Source organism: Arachis stenosperma, chromosome 7, assembly GCF_014773155.1.
Source record: "Arachis stenosperma cultivar V10309 chromosome 7, arast.V10309.gnm1.PFL2, whole genome shotgun sequence".
Lineage (NCBI taxonomy): Eukaryota > Viridiplantae > Streptophyta > Magnoliopsida > Fabales > Fabaceae > Arachis > Arachis stenosperma.
The window spans coordinates 24,582,872-24,596,663 of NC_080383.1; the positions used below are offsets into that span (position 1 = coordinate 24,582,872).

Sequence of the window (13,792 nt, forward strand, 5' to 3'; positions counted from 1 at the left end):
TCTTACCCATACTTTTCTACAAAATCACACTTCAACCATTCATCATTCACTTTCAAATCTTCAAAAATCAAAACCATTCTTCAAATCTATTTCAAATCAATTCCAAATATTTTTCAAAAACTCACCTTTCTCTCAAATTCTTTCCATATCTTTTCAAACTTTTCTCTTTTTTTTCGAAATCTCCCCTCCCCACCTTATAAATACACGTTTGTCCCCCCTCATTCCACCACACCATTCGAATTTCCTCTTCCTCTCTCTCTTCTCTTCTTTCTTTTGCTTGAGGACAAGCAAACCTCTAAGTTTGGTGTGCTTTTCCGTGATCACTAAGCCAAGATTCATCAAGATCATGGCTCCTAAGGGAAAACAAACCAATTTAAGAGGAAAGAAAGAGAATAATCCAAAGAATCTTTGGAACCAAGAGAAGTTCTTAACCAAAGAACATGAAGACCATTATCACAAGATAATGGGTCTGAGGTCAGTGATCCCGGAAGTTAAATTTGATCTGAAAGAAGATGAATATCCGGGGATCCAAGAGCAAATTCGAAACAGAGGATGGGAAGTTCTAACCAATCCTGAGATAAAGGTTGGAAGGAACATGGTTCAGGAATTCTACTCAAATCTGTGGTTAACAGATAAGCAGAGAATGACTGGAACTGCTTACCATACCTACAGAACCATGGTCAGAGGGAAAGTTATGTACTTTCATCTGGACAAAATAAGAGAAATCTTCAAATTACCTCAACTGCAAGATGATCCTGAATCCTTTAATAGGAGGATGGTGAGAGCAGATAAAGGGTTGGATCAAGTTCTAGAGGACATATGCCTCCCTGGAACTAAGTGGATAACCAATTCAAAGGGTGTCCCAAACCAACTCAAGAGGGGATACCTCAAACCAATTGTAAGAGGTTGGCTAGACTTTATTGGGCGTTCCATATTGCCCACTAGCAACCGTTCTGAGGTCACTATCAAGAGAGCAGTGATGATTCATTGCATCATGCTTGGAAAAGAAGTGGAAGTTCATCATGTGATAGCCTGTGAGATCTACACAATTGCAAATAAAAATTCCACTGAAGCCAAATTGGCTTACCCAAGCTTGATCTCCTTGCTCTGTAAAGAGGCTGGGGTGAAGATGGGAGTAGATGAATTCATACCCATTGAACACCCAATCACTAAGAAGTCAATGGAAGGACAAATGCAAGACAACTCTATCAAAAGGAGGGCGCAGGAGTTCCTCCCTGAATTTCCTGAAATTGGCTACTGGGCCAGCCTAGAAGCATCTATCACCAAGTTGCAAGAGACTATGGAGCAACTTAAGGAAGAACAGTAGAATCAGAACTGCATGCTCTGCAAATTGCTGAAGGAACAAGAGAAGCAGGGGCGTGAACTCCATGAGATGAAACGCCAAAAGCTCTCCTCTCAAGCTGAGGGAGCATCCACTTCTCAAAATCAAGGTTGTTGAGTCCTAACTCTGTGAAAACCTCTATCATTAGGAGCCTATTTTTTTCGTTTTTTTTGTTTTGTTTTCTATTTTTATTTAGTTTCATCCTATATCTATTTTTGAGTCTTGTTCTTAATTCATAATTAATAAAATTTAAAATTCATGTCTTAAAGCTATGAATGTCCTATGAATCCATCACCTCTCTTAAATGAAAAATGCTTTAATCACAAAAGAACAAGAAGTACAGGATTTCAAAATTTATCCTTGAAACTAGTTGAATTAGCTTGATGTGGTGACAATAATTTTTGTTTTCCGAATGAATGCTTGAACAGTGCATATGTCTTTTGAATTTGTTGTTTTAAGAATGTTAAAATTGTTGGCTCTTGAAAGAATGATGGAAAAGGAGAACTGTTATTGAGGATCTGAAAAATCATCAAAGTGAATCTTGAAGCAAGAAAAAGCAGTGAATATTCAAGAAAAAAAAATAAAGTTGTGAACCAAGGCAAAAAGAGTGTGCTTAAGAACCCTGGACACCTCTAATTGGGGACTCTAGCAAAGCTGAGTCACAATCTAAAAAGGTTCACCCAATTATGTGTCTGTGGCATGTATGTATCCGGTGGTAATACTGGAAGACAGAGTGCTTTGGGCCATAGCCAAGACTCATACACTAGCTATGTTCAAGAATCATTATACTTAACTAGGAGAATCAATAACACTATCTGAGTTCTGAGTTCTTATAGATGCCAATCATTCTAAACTTCAAAGGATAGAGTGAGATGCCAAAACTGTTCGGAGGCAAAAAGCTACTAGTCCCGCTCATCTAATTGGAACTATGTTTCTTTGATATTTTGGAGTCTATAGTATATTCTCTTCTTTTTATCCTATTTTGATTTTCAGTTGCTTGGGGACAAGCAACAATTTAAGTTTGGTGCTGTGATGAGCGGATAATTTGTACCCTTTTTGGCATTGTTTTTAGTATGTTTTTAGTAGTTTTAGTTGAGTTCTTAGTATATTTTTATTAGTTTTTAGTTAAAATTCACTTTTCTGGACTTTACTATGAGTTTGTGTGTTTTTCTGTGATTTCAGGTATTTTCTGGCTGAAATTGAGGGACCTGAGCAAAAATCTGATTCAGAGACTGAAAAGGACTGCAGATGCTGTTGGATTCTGACCTCCCTGCACTCGAAGTGGATTTTCTGGAGCTACAGAAGCCCAATTGGCGCGCTCTCAACAGCGTTGGAAAGTAGACATCCTGGGCTTTCCAGCAATATATGATAGTCCATACTTTGCCCAATATTTGATGGCCCAAACCGGCGTGGCAAATCAGCCTCAGAAATTCCAGCGTTTAACGCTGGAACTGGCATAAAACTTGGAGTTAAACGCCCAAACTGGCATGAAAGCTGGCGTTTAACTCCAGAAAAGGTCTCTACACATGAAAGCTTCAATGCTCAGCCCAAGCACACACCAAGTGGGCCCAGAAGTGGATTTTTCTGTCATTTACTCATTTCTGTAAACCTTAGGTTACTAGTTTACTATTAATAGGATCTTTTGACATTGTATCTGTACCTCATGACACTTTACACGTTTCTTTGTGTACCTTCCACGGCATGAGTCTCTAAACCCCATGGTTGGGGGTGAGGAGCTCTGCTGTGTCTTGATGGATTAATGCAATTACTACTGTTTCTTATTCAATCATGCTTGCTTCCATTCTAAGATATCACTTGTTCTTAACCCGGATGAATGTGATGATCCGTGACACTCATCATATTCTCAACTATGAACGTGTGCCTGACAACCACCTCCGTTCTACCTTAGATTGAGTAGATATCTCTTGGATTCCTTAACCAGAATCTTCGTGGTATAAGCTAGAACTGATGGCGGCATTCAAGAGAATCCGGAAGGTCTAAACCTTGTCTGTGGTATTCTGAGTAGGATTCAATGATTGAATGACTGTGACGTGCTTCAAACTCCTAGCAGGCGGGGCGTTAGTGACAGACGCAAAAGAATCACTGGATTCTATTCCGGCCTGACCGAGAACCGACAGCTGATTAGCCTATGCTGTGACAGAGCATAGGAACGTTTTCACTGAGAGGATGGGAGGTAGCCATTGACAACGGTGAAACCCTACATACAGCTTGCCATGGAAGGAGCTTCGCGTGTTTGATGAAGAAGACAGTAGGAAAGCAGAGATTCAGAAGATGGAGCATCTCCAAAACCCCAACCTATTCTCCATTACTGCATAACAAGTACTTATTTCATGTTCTTTCGCTTTTTACAATCAATCCTGATAATTTCTGATATCCTGACTAAGATTTACAAGATAACCATAGCTTGCTTCAAGCCGACAATCTCCGTGGGATCGACCCTTGCTCACGCAAGGTATTACTTGGACGACCCAGTGCACTTGCTGGTTAGTTGTGCGGAGTTGCAAAAGTGTGATTGCAATTTCGTGCACCACAAGTATAGTTTCTAAACCAACAATAATCCTTTCATACAAAAAAATGTTTGTCACAAGTAACAAACCCCTAATTTTATAAACCGAAGTATTCAAACCTCGGGTCATTTTCCCTAGGAATTACAATAAAGTGTCCTGTTATTGGTTGTGAGTTATTTTGGGGTTTTTGAGATTTTAGACAAGAAATATAAATGGCAAAGAAAATAAACTAACAACTAACAAAGCTCTTGGAAAGATATGAGAACTAGAAGTCCTATCCTAGTTATCCTCCTCAATTGTGATAACAAATTGTCCATTGCTCCCACTTAGTTAACCTCTAACCATGGAGGGAAGTCAAGTGGATGAATCAATTTGATTCCTCAAGTCCTAATCAACTCCTAAAGGAAAGACTAGCTTTAGAGGCATTCAAATCAATTAGCAACTTCTAATTATCAATCAACAAGGAATTAGATAACTCAAGAGTCACTAATTACTCTACTAGCCAAGAGGAACAAAACCTACACTAAAATCCAACCAAGCATTTCATCAAACACTTGGAAGGCACACAAGAAAAGCATAGTAAATTGACAACAAGAATGAAATCTAACAACAATATTGCAAAGAATTAACAACAACAATTAAAAGGAACATTTAATTACCTTGATTGAATTGAAAGAGAGTAGAAGAAATAAAAGTAGATCTACATCAAAACACAAGAACAACATAAAGGAAATTACAACAAAAGAATGGAAGAAGAATGAATGTAACAACAAGGAATTGAAAAGATAGAAGTAGAAGAAGATGAATTAAAAAATCTAGATCTAAGAACTAAACCTAATCCTAATCCTAATCCTAGAGGGAAGTGAGAGCGTCTCTCTCTAGAAACTACTTCTAAAACTAAACTATGACTAAATGGTAACTAACTTCTAAAGTATGAAAAGTATGTTGATTCTCCTTCAATTCTTGGCTTAAATAGCATCATAAATGAGTTGGATTGGGCCCACAAGGCTTCTAAAATCGCTAGCCACATGTTGCATTAAGTGGGTCATGTGCCACCATCGGCGCATCTGCGTACCGTGCGCGTGCGCGCCCCTATACGCGGTGCAACTATGGCAAATCTTATATCATTTCGAAGCCCCGGATGTTAGCTTTCCAACCCAACTAGAACCGCATTATTTGGACCTCTGTAGCTCAAGTTATGGTCGTTTAAGTGCGAAGAGGTCGGCTTGATGGCTTTCCGGTTCTTTCATTTCTTCATGAGTTCTCCAACTTTTCATGCTTTCTTTCTTCATTTCCTTGATCCAATTTTTGCCTCCTAAACCTTAAATCACTTAACAAACATATCAAGGCATCTAATGGAATCAAGGTGAATTAAATTTATTTATTTTAATACCTAAAAAGCATGTTTTCACTCTTAAGCACAATTAAAGGAGAAGTTATAAAACCATGCTATTTCAATAGATAAATGTGGGTAAAAGGTCATAAAATCCCTTAAATCAAGCACAAGATAAACCCTACAAATGGGGTTTATCAAGCACCCCCTGGTGATGATGGATTTATGGCTAAATTCTTTCAATTCTATTGGAGTTTAGTAGAGGAAGATGTTTTTAAGGTTGTTCGTAATTTCTTTGTCCGTGGTAGACTACTCAAGAGCTTCAACCATATACAAATCTGTTTTATTCCTAAGATTTCTGATGCAAAGGATATGACGCAGGTTAGATTCATCAGCCTTTCCTCAATTGTGTATAAGATTATTTCGAAAGTACTAGTCCATCGGCTACAGAAATTTATGACTTCGCTGATCAGCTCTAATTAGAGTGCCTTCATTAAGGGTAGATTGATTTCAGATAATGTCCTAGTCGCTCATGAATGTATGCACTATCTAAAGACAAAGAAGAGGGACCTATCGACTGAAATGGCTGTTAAATTGAATATGAGCAAAGCTGATGATCGTGTTGAGTGGCATTTTTTTGTTCATTTTGGAGAAATTGGGATTTGAATCTAGATGAATTGGTTGGATACAGGAGGTGGTGACTATAGTTTCTTATTCTATCATTGTTGAAGGTCAATCTTTTGGATTTTTTAAACCAAATAGAAGTATCTATATATCAAGGAGACCCTCTATCCTTACCTCATTTATTTTTGTGAAAAAGGATTATCCTTTTTGATAAACAAGACAAAGCAAAATGGTCTCATTTAAGATATTCAGATCAACGAAGATATTCTACTGTTAATCATTTATTATTTACGGATGACTCAATCTTTTTTTGCAAAGCGTCAAAAAATAGTTGTGAAAATATTCTCAGTCTTCTTCAGTCATACAAGGAATTTAGTGGCCAAAAAGTTAATTTGTATAAATCAACTCTATTGTTTAGTAATAATACTCCTCGTGCTGCTCGATTACTACCGTCTTAAAAATTGAAAATTGTCCATATTAGTGTACAGGATAAATAGTGGGTCTTTCAACTACAATCCAAAAATAAAAAAAGCCACCTTCAGAGAAATCAAGGACAAGGTGAGGAAGCGAGTTCAAGGGTGAAGGAAAAGTGAAGTATATGGTGAGGGTATTGAGACTCCCGCGTCGTTCTCCCTAAGAGTTCCAATTAAAGTGATCAATTATTGGATATGGGGAAATGGAGGTTGGATGATAGCAAGAGAGAGCAAGTAATGTAAATAGCAAGAAATCAAACAAGTATGCAAGGAATTAAAAAGGAAAGGAATTAAAAGCAATGAAAATAGAATTTAAATACTAAAAGGAGCTCTTAGTGAGAATTGGGAAATTTAGGATTCCTATCCTAGTTATGGACCACAAACATGGCAATTGTGTGCGTGGAATTCATCCCAATTAGTCAATCTTATATGAGAATTAGTCAAAAAGGTATAATTGATTCCAATCCCTTAGTTCTAGTCAACACTATGGGTCACTTAGTGTCATGAAAAACCAAACCAATTAACAATCCTCACACAATGCGGAATGGACATCCACAACTCAATTCCACCCAAACACCCAATTTCTCAACCAAGAGTATGAAAAGCTAAACATGCAAGAAGCTAAAAGTCAAAGTAATAAAAGTTAAAGCAAGGAAAATTAAAGTGTAAGAAACCTCTTGGCAAGTAATTGAGAGCCAAAGGTTACCTATCCTAGCCATTGACCACAAACACATGATGATTATGAAGAGTTAATCCTACTTAATTAACCCTACATGGAGGATAAGTCAAGTAAGCATAGTTGATTTCAATCCACAAGTCCTATGTCAACACTAAGGGTCACATAGATTCAATGGAGACCAAATCAACTAACTACTCTAATGTATCAAACAAGAATGGACATCAATAACTCAAGGGTCACCAAAGTCATCAATTTCAAACCAAGAGTGAAGAAAAACTATGTTAAAACTAAGCTAAGCATTTTATCAACACTTGGTGTGCATGAAAATAAAATAACATTAAATTAAAAATAAAATCTAACTACCAAAAGCAAGAAAATGACAATAACAATTAAAGAAAACATTAAATGAACATAAAACATAAATTGCATTAATTGAAAATTAAAATAACAAGAGTGTGCATAAACATAAAAGGCAACTAAAATGAGAAATTAACAAGATAAACAAAGAAAATTAAGATAAGAGAACAAAGAAATGTAGAAGAAACTAGATGAAAACAAGAATTAAAAATAGAAACTACAAGGAAATTAAACTAAAAGCCCTAGGTTCTAGAGAGAAGGGGGAGCTTCTCTCTCTAGAAAATGACCTACATGATGCAAAACTAACCCTAATTGCTCTCCTCTCCCTTCACATTGAAGGAGGCTCTCTTTAATATAGCACTCAATCAGCTTCAGAAGGTCCAAAATTGGGCTCTGGAGGCCCAAAAATCGCCCCCAACGATTTGCATTAAATGAGTCACGCGCTGCGACCTGTGCGTACGCACAGGTTGTGCGTACACACACTTGCTGATTTTTTTCTTGTGCATACGCACAGGTGGTTGTACGCACGCACACATGGCTTTGTGGTTCTTGTGCGTACGCATAGTAGGTTGTTCATACGCACACGCCAGTGTGTGCTTCTCCTTTGATTTCTTTATGCTTTCTCTCAATTCCATGCTTTTCTTCCACTCTTATCAAGTCATTCCAACCTATTACACCTGAAATTAGTCATCAAAACCATCAAGACATCGAATGAGATGAAGTGGGATAAAATTAATCAAATTAAGCACAAAATAGCATGTTTTCACAATTAGGCTCAATTTAGGGGGAGAACACAAAAGTATGCTATTTGAATGAATAAATGTGGGTTTATATGATGAAATCCACTCAAATCAAATCAAAATTTATCATCAAATATGGATTCATCAAGAAAACTTCTCTCCTTTGCAAGCAGGCATGTTCTAATTAAAGCTGTTGGAGAGGCTATCCCAATTTATTTATTATTATGTTTTCGTCTTCCTAACACTTTAATTCGGGAGATTGACAATATACTCTCCCAATTTTGGTGGGGTCAAAAAGGTACAGAGCGAAAAATGGCATGGGTTAGTTAAGATACTATGACAAGACCGAAATTGGAAGGTGAACTAGGTTTTTAGGACCTAGGGATTTATAATTTGGCGCTATTAGCAAAACAATGTTAGAAAGTTGTCTCTCAGCCACAATCACCCCTATCTAAACTCCTCAAAGGTAAATATTTTTTATACAATTCTATAATGAATGTAGACATTGGAGCAGTACGTTCGTAGGGGTGACGTAGCATATTGGAAGGGCATAAAATTGTTGAAAAGGGGCTGGTTTAGCGAGTTGGTGATGGGTCTAGTATCCAAATCTTTAGCAATCCTTGGCTTACTCCTCCACATCCTTGTGTTGTCCCTCTATCTGAGGTTTTCAATATGCAAAATCAACTACTATTGATGGTCAATGACTTAATACTTTCTAATGGTTTGTGGAGTCAAACTCTAATTAGAAGCATTTTTTCTGAGGGCACTTGTCAGCAGGTACTAGCAACAACAATTGGGGGTGGAGAAGATAAAATTTATTGGGCCCTTAATAAAAATAGTTTGTATGAAGTGATTACGGGGTACCATGTGACTTATGGGTTCTCGCATCCTCCCATTGAATTTTACCCAGAGATGATGAGACAGCAAAACTTGTGGCAAGAACTGTGGACGCTGAAAATCTCAGCAAAGATTAAGATTTTTCTTTGGAGGGGCTTCAATAAAAAGTTTCCAGTGCTGCAAAAAATTCTTTATCACATTCCCATCGATTCAATCCACCTGTCGAAAATGTTTACAATTTCCAAAAATAATCAATCATTACATATTCTATTATGAGAAATCAATGAAGATATGGTCAAAAATGGATTTACCAACTACTAAAAAGGACACCGAAGACTCTGATTTCTATATTGAGTGGAACTTGAGAATCAGAATCTTGCATATCCAACCCAATAGCTTTTTTCAAAGGATGATGATGGTGATTTTGAGTTGGTCCTTATGGAAGGTTAGGAACAGATTCATCTTTGATAATATATCAACTAATATAGAAGAGATAATAGCGTGGAATTTGAAACTCAAGAAGGAGTTTCAACAAATCCCAAATTCTTAATTGATGTACTTTGCTTCCTTTTATTTCTCTTATTATATTATTATATGATGTTACCTTATAGTAGAGCGTTGAAAATCTTCCGTTTCTTTTGCTTGTCCTATATATAGACATTTATATGTTTTTTTATTTATTTTATGAATGGAATTATCTAACTTAAAAAAATTATAATATCAATACTACAAATAAAAATGTCAATAATTCAAATAAAGTGTATGAAATGAAAAAGGGTCAACTGAAACACAAATATGCACTAAACAATAAAACATCAAAGTCCTACGAGTCCACATAGTCCTTAGAATCGTCCTCATGTTGATCGTGATCATCTTGCAGCGTCGGTGGTACCAGTGCTGATGACGACCCCCCGCCTGTGTGGAACTAGGTCTAGCAATGTCCTCCTACATCTTGCAGTTCTCCTCTTGGTCCCTTGGGATATCCTCACCATCCGCTGCAATGACCTCTCTATCCTCCTCGACCAATCGACTTGCGCTAATCAAGGCGAGCTAACAAGTCACGGATGCGGTCCTCAGACAAAGGATCGGATCGAAGTGTGCTGGTGAAGAAGGATCCTTTACATAAATGTGGTTCTTGTATGGCTCTCCAACCGTCTCTTGCCAAAGTGCATTAGGGTCCACCATAATATCATTGCTTGATCCGTTGCCTTCCTCTACACTCTGTTGGGATTCTTGGGTCTGAGCTTCTAAGATTTGTGTATACTTGTCCTATGCAATAAAAAGATATTTGATTACCTTAATTGAAATTAATATTATATGGAGTAAAGTAGTAAATCTGACCACCAAAGATTATAGTGTTGACAAAACTAACCATACATGATAGAAAACTAACTTGTACCTATCAATTATGGCCTCCGCATTGCACATTTTTCACTAACTGCAGTTGGGTTTCGTTGGTTAAGTTGCCAATGTGTAACATTTGGGGTGGTACACTTTTGACTTGGTACATGCTGAACCAAATGCTCATTAGCTCATATATGGAGTTGTATGCACTCATAATGTGTCAATTATGTGCAAAATCTCCAGCTCCTATATTCTGGTAAGCCAATGCAGCACATGCATGTTTGCATGGCAGACTAGTGAGTTTCCAGAATTTGCAAGAACATGTTTTCCTTCCCAAGTGAACACTAACTTTCATAGGCAAACACTTCACCTCATACACCTCTCTGTTGTCATCTCCAGTTGGAATTCGCTGCCAATGATTACTCTCCCCCTTTTCCCTTTTAAGCCTACTTTGTTGTACTGAGTTATCCTAACCATATAACCCACTAAGGCCTTCTTGTTCCAGGCAAGAATCCTTAACATATAACATCTTATCTCCTCTACCATAGTAATAACAGGCTTCCCCCTCATCTTAATTCTTCCATTGAAAATCTCAGTTATTGTTGGTTATATTATCCACTTTCGGATACTCACTAAAATGGCTCCTAGTCCACTGGCTAGGCTGGATCCTATCTATAAAGGTACTCCCATGCATGTGCATTCATCCTCCTAATACTTTCCATTCCATCATTGAACTCTTGTTCAATTGTGGTCTTTGCACATTCAAGGAGAGCCACCTTGAACTCCAAATCCTTTCATTACTTCTGAAAGTTTTGCCAAATGTGAAGAGAGCAAAATATGTGATGTGCTTCTAGCATTATTTCTTATAGTTTAAGACAAAATGACATTTATTATTTTAAATTTGATAATCATAACACCATATAATCAATGAAACTGACAATAGTATACATCATGTAATCGGGTTTGACAAAACAGGTTTAAAATTATACCTTCTGCAACACTGCTTGTATGGGTTGGACAGAGGAACCTTCTGTTGATTGTGCATCATCTTCAACAATCTCTGGGTCATTGATGGAATGCACATTATACACATCTATCTTCCTCCCATTAGCTACAGCAGCTTCATACATCTTCACAATGTCTAAATCCACCCCCAGCAATCTCAAATCAGAGTCAATTTTCTTACCAGGTTCAAGCCAATTAAAATTCGAGACCTCATTATACCCAATGTCCTTCAGCAAATCATTGATAAAAAAAACTTATTCAACGTATCCACGTTAACCCTTTCAACTTTCGTTACCACACCTCCCTCAAACACCATCTTGCCATCTCGTTCTCTCTGAAACTTCCCTCTGTGGTGAATCACTAGCTCGATGTGCATAGTATCCATCTGTGTCAGAAAAGAAAACACATTTCAAAGCTTAACCTAAAAATCAAGACTTTCAGAATCAATCAAACTCATCATAACCCCATGCATTTAAACCATCTATCCAATTTATTTACTTAAAATATACAAGAACATTTCTGAAAAAAATGAGACTTAATGGAATGATAAAACCCTATAAGAACAGAGGATGGTTTCAAACAATAAACCCACACACTAAATAAAATCGTTCCAAAACCAAATAATCCAAATAAAACTCTATTTCTTACTTGCTATTATCAACTCAAACCAAGCTATGAACTTATCGTCTCTGCGTCGTCGTTTTGAAGCCACTACGTGAAGCTCCCTTCCACCAACAGTGAAGAACGACTCAGACATTGTGCCTCTCACACGGTTTTTGGAGTTTTCAAGAACTTCTCTCTTCTTCCAGAGCTAGTAATGGTGATCAAGTTACAGAAAAAAACTCTGCTAGAGCAAGCAGTAAAAATGAAGGAACGCGCAAAACGAAGAGTCACATGTTTGGGTACCTTAAATCCAATTTTTTTATTTTTATTAATCTTTTAATTTGAAAATCCATGTCAGCCAATGCCACAAAACCCCAAGCGTTACACACGTGGCAACTTAACCAAAACCCAACACCGGTTAGTGAAATATTAGATGATAAAATACAGGTAGATAATAAAAATATTAAATAATGTGAATAATAAATATATTTTTATTTAATTTATTAAGTATGTAGATGATTATTTTAATATTAAAAAGTAGATAAATAATTTAAAAATATAATATATTTTTATTTTATTAAATTAATTTTAAAATTTATTATTCATATTATTTACAAAATTTATTATCTACTTAATAAAATTCATATTAAATTTGCAATAAAAAGGATATTATTGATGAATACAAGTTAGTTTTATGTCTTGTATAATTAATTTTGTTAATGCTATAATTTTTTATGGTCAAATTTAGTATTTTATTCTGTTATATAAAAAGGCAATTTACCTAATCAAATAAATTGTGTGAATGTTTATTTGTATATACAACAAAAAATTTTTTACGTGCATGTGCAATTTCATTTTTATGTAAACCGTGGAAGCTAACCACGGTTTCTAATTTTAACGTAAACTGTTGGAGGTTAGGAGGGTTTATGGTTGGAAGAGATTGGGCATAATCCGTGATTAGCTACGGAAGAAAAAAACTTAGGTATAAACCGTGGTTGTTTTCCACGATTTATGAAGAAGAGGCCTTGAACGTAAGCTATTATTCCAACTCTCATTTTTGTTTATCACTTTGATCTATAACTACCATTGTGTTAACTTTTGAGTTATTAAAAATTTGCTAAAGGAATTTTTTTTCTTCTTTGATTTAGATATCTAAATGTGTACCTATTATATAGATCCTTATTATTTTTCAGACTTACTTGTTAAGTCATATTTTATTGCTTTCAGACAAAATTTAAGATATCAAATATTCAGATTTTTTGTTAATCAAATTATAAAATTTGCCAACAATTATAAAAAAATAATATCAAATATTTTATATCTTCTTAAAAGAGTAATATTATATGGACACTACTATTTTAGCTACTATTAACATATATAATTGAATATAAAAATATTATATTATTGTTAAATATCTTCCCTATTCTTAACACTTATTTGTAATAATTCTTAATATATCTCTAAATCTAATATGTCAACTTCTAAGTCTCTAACTAATAAAATTATTAAGATTTTCTTAAAATTTTATTTAATTTCAAAACAAAATTGTAATTTTTTATTTTTTATTTTTTTTAATATTTTTAGGAAATTAATTTTTATGTTTTTTAAATTATAAATTTGAGATAAAAAATAAAAATTTTAATAAATAATAAATTATTAATAAATAAAAATAAAAATAAAAATTTTATAACTTATTTATTTTTTAATGTATAGAATAATAAAATTTAAATTAATTTAAGTATAATACTAAAATTATTATGTTGTTATTATATGTAATAATTAAGATAAACATTTATAAATATTTATAAATTTATTTATTTTTTAATCTTATTTAATTTGAAACAGATATAAAAATTTAAATTTAAAGAACTATTTTTCTTGCATAATTTTAATTGCTAATTTTTTTAAATTTTATATTTAATATGTT

At 35.1% G+C, this 13,792-nt stretch overlaps 1 long non-coding RNA gene across 1 annotated transcript; it reads right to left on the reverse strand.

Annotated features, from left to right (window-relative positions):
• Positions 1 to 9,695: 9,695 nt before the first annotated feature.
• LOC130940198 (uncharacterized) lies at positions 9,696 to 12,145 on the reverse strand. Its single transcript, XR_009070246.1, has 3 exons — positions 11,911 to 12,145; positions 11,247 to 11,647; positions 9,696 to 10,182 (listed from the first exon to the last, which is right to left on the reverse strand). It is a non-coding gene; the product is annotated as an uncharacterized LOC130940198 (long non-coding RNA).
• Between the last annotated feature and the right edge of the window lie 1,647 nt (positions 12,146 to 13,792).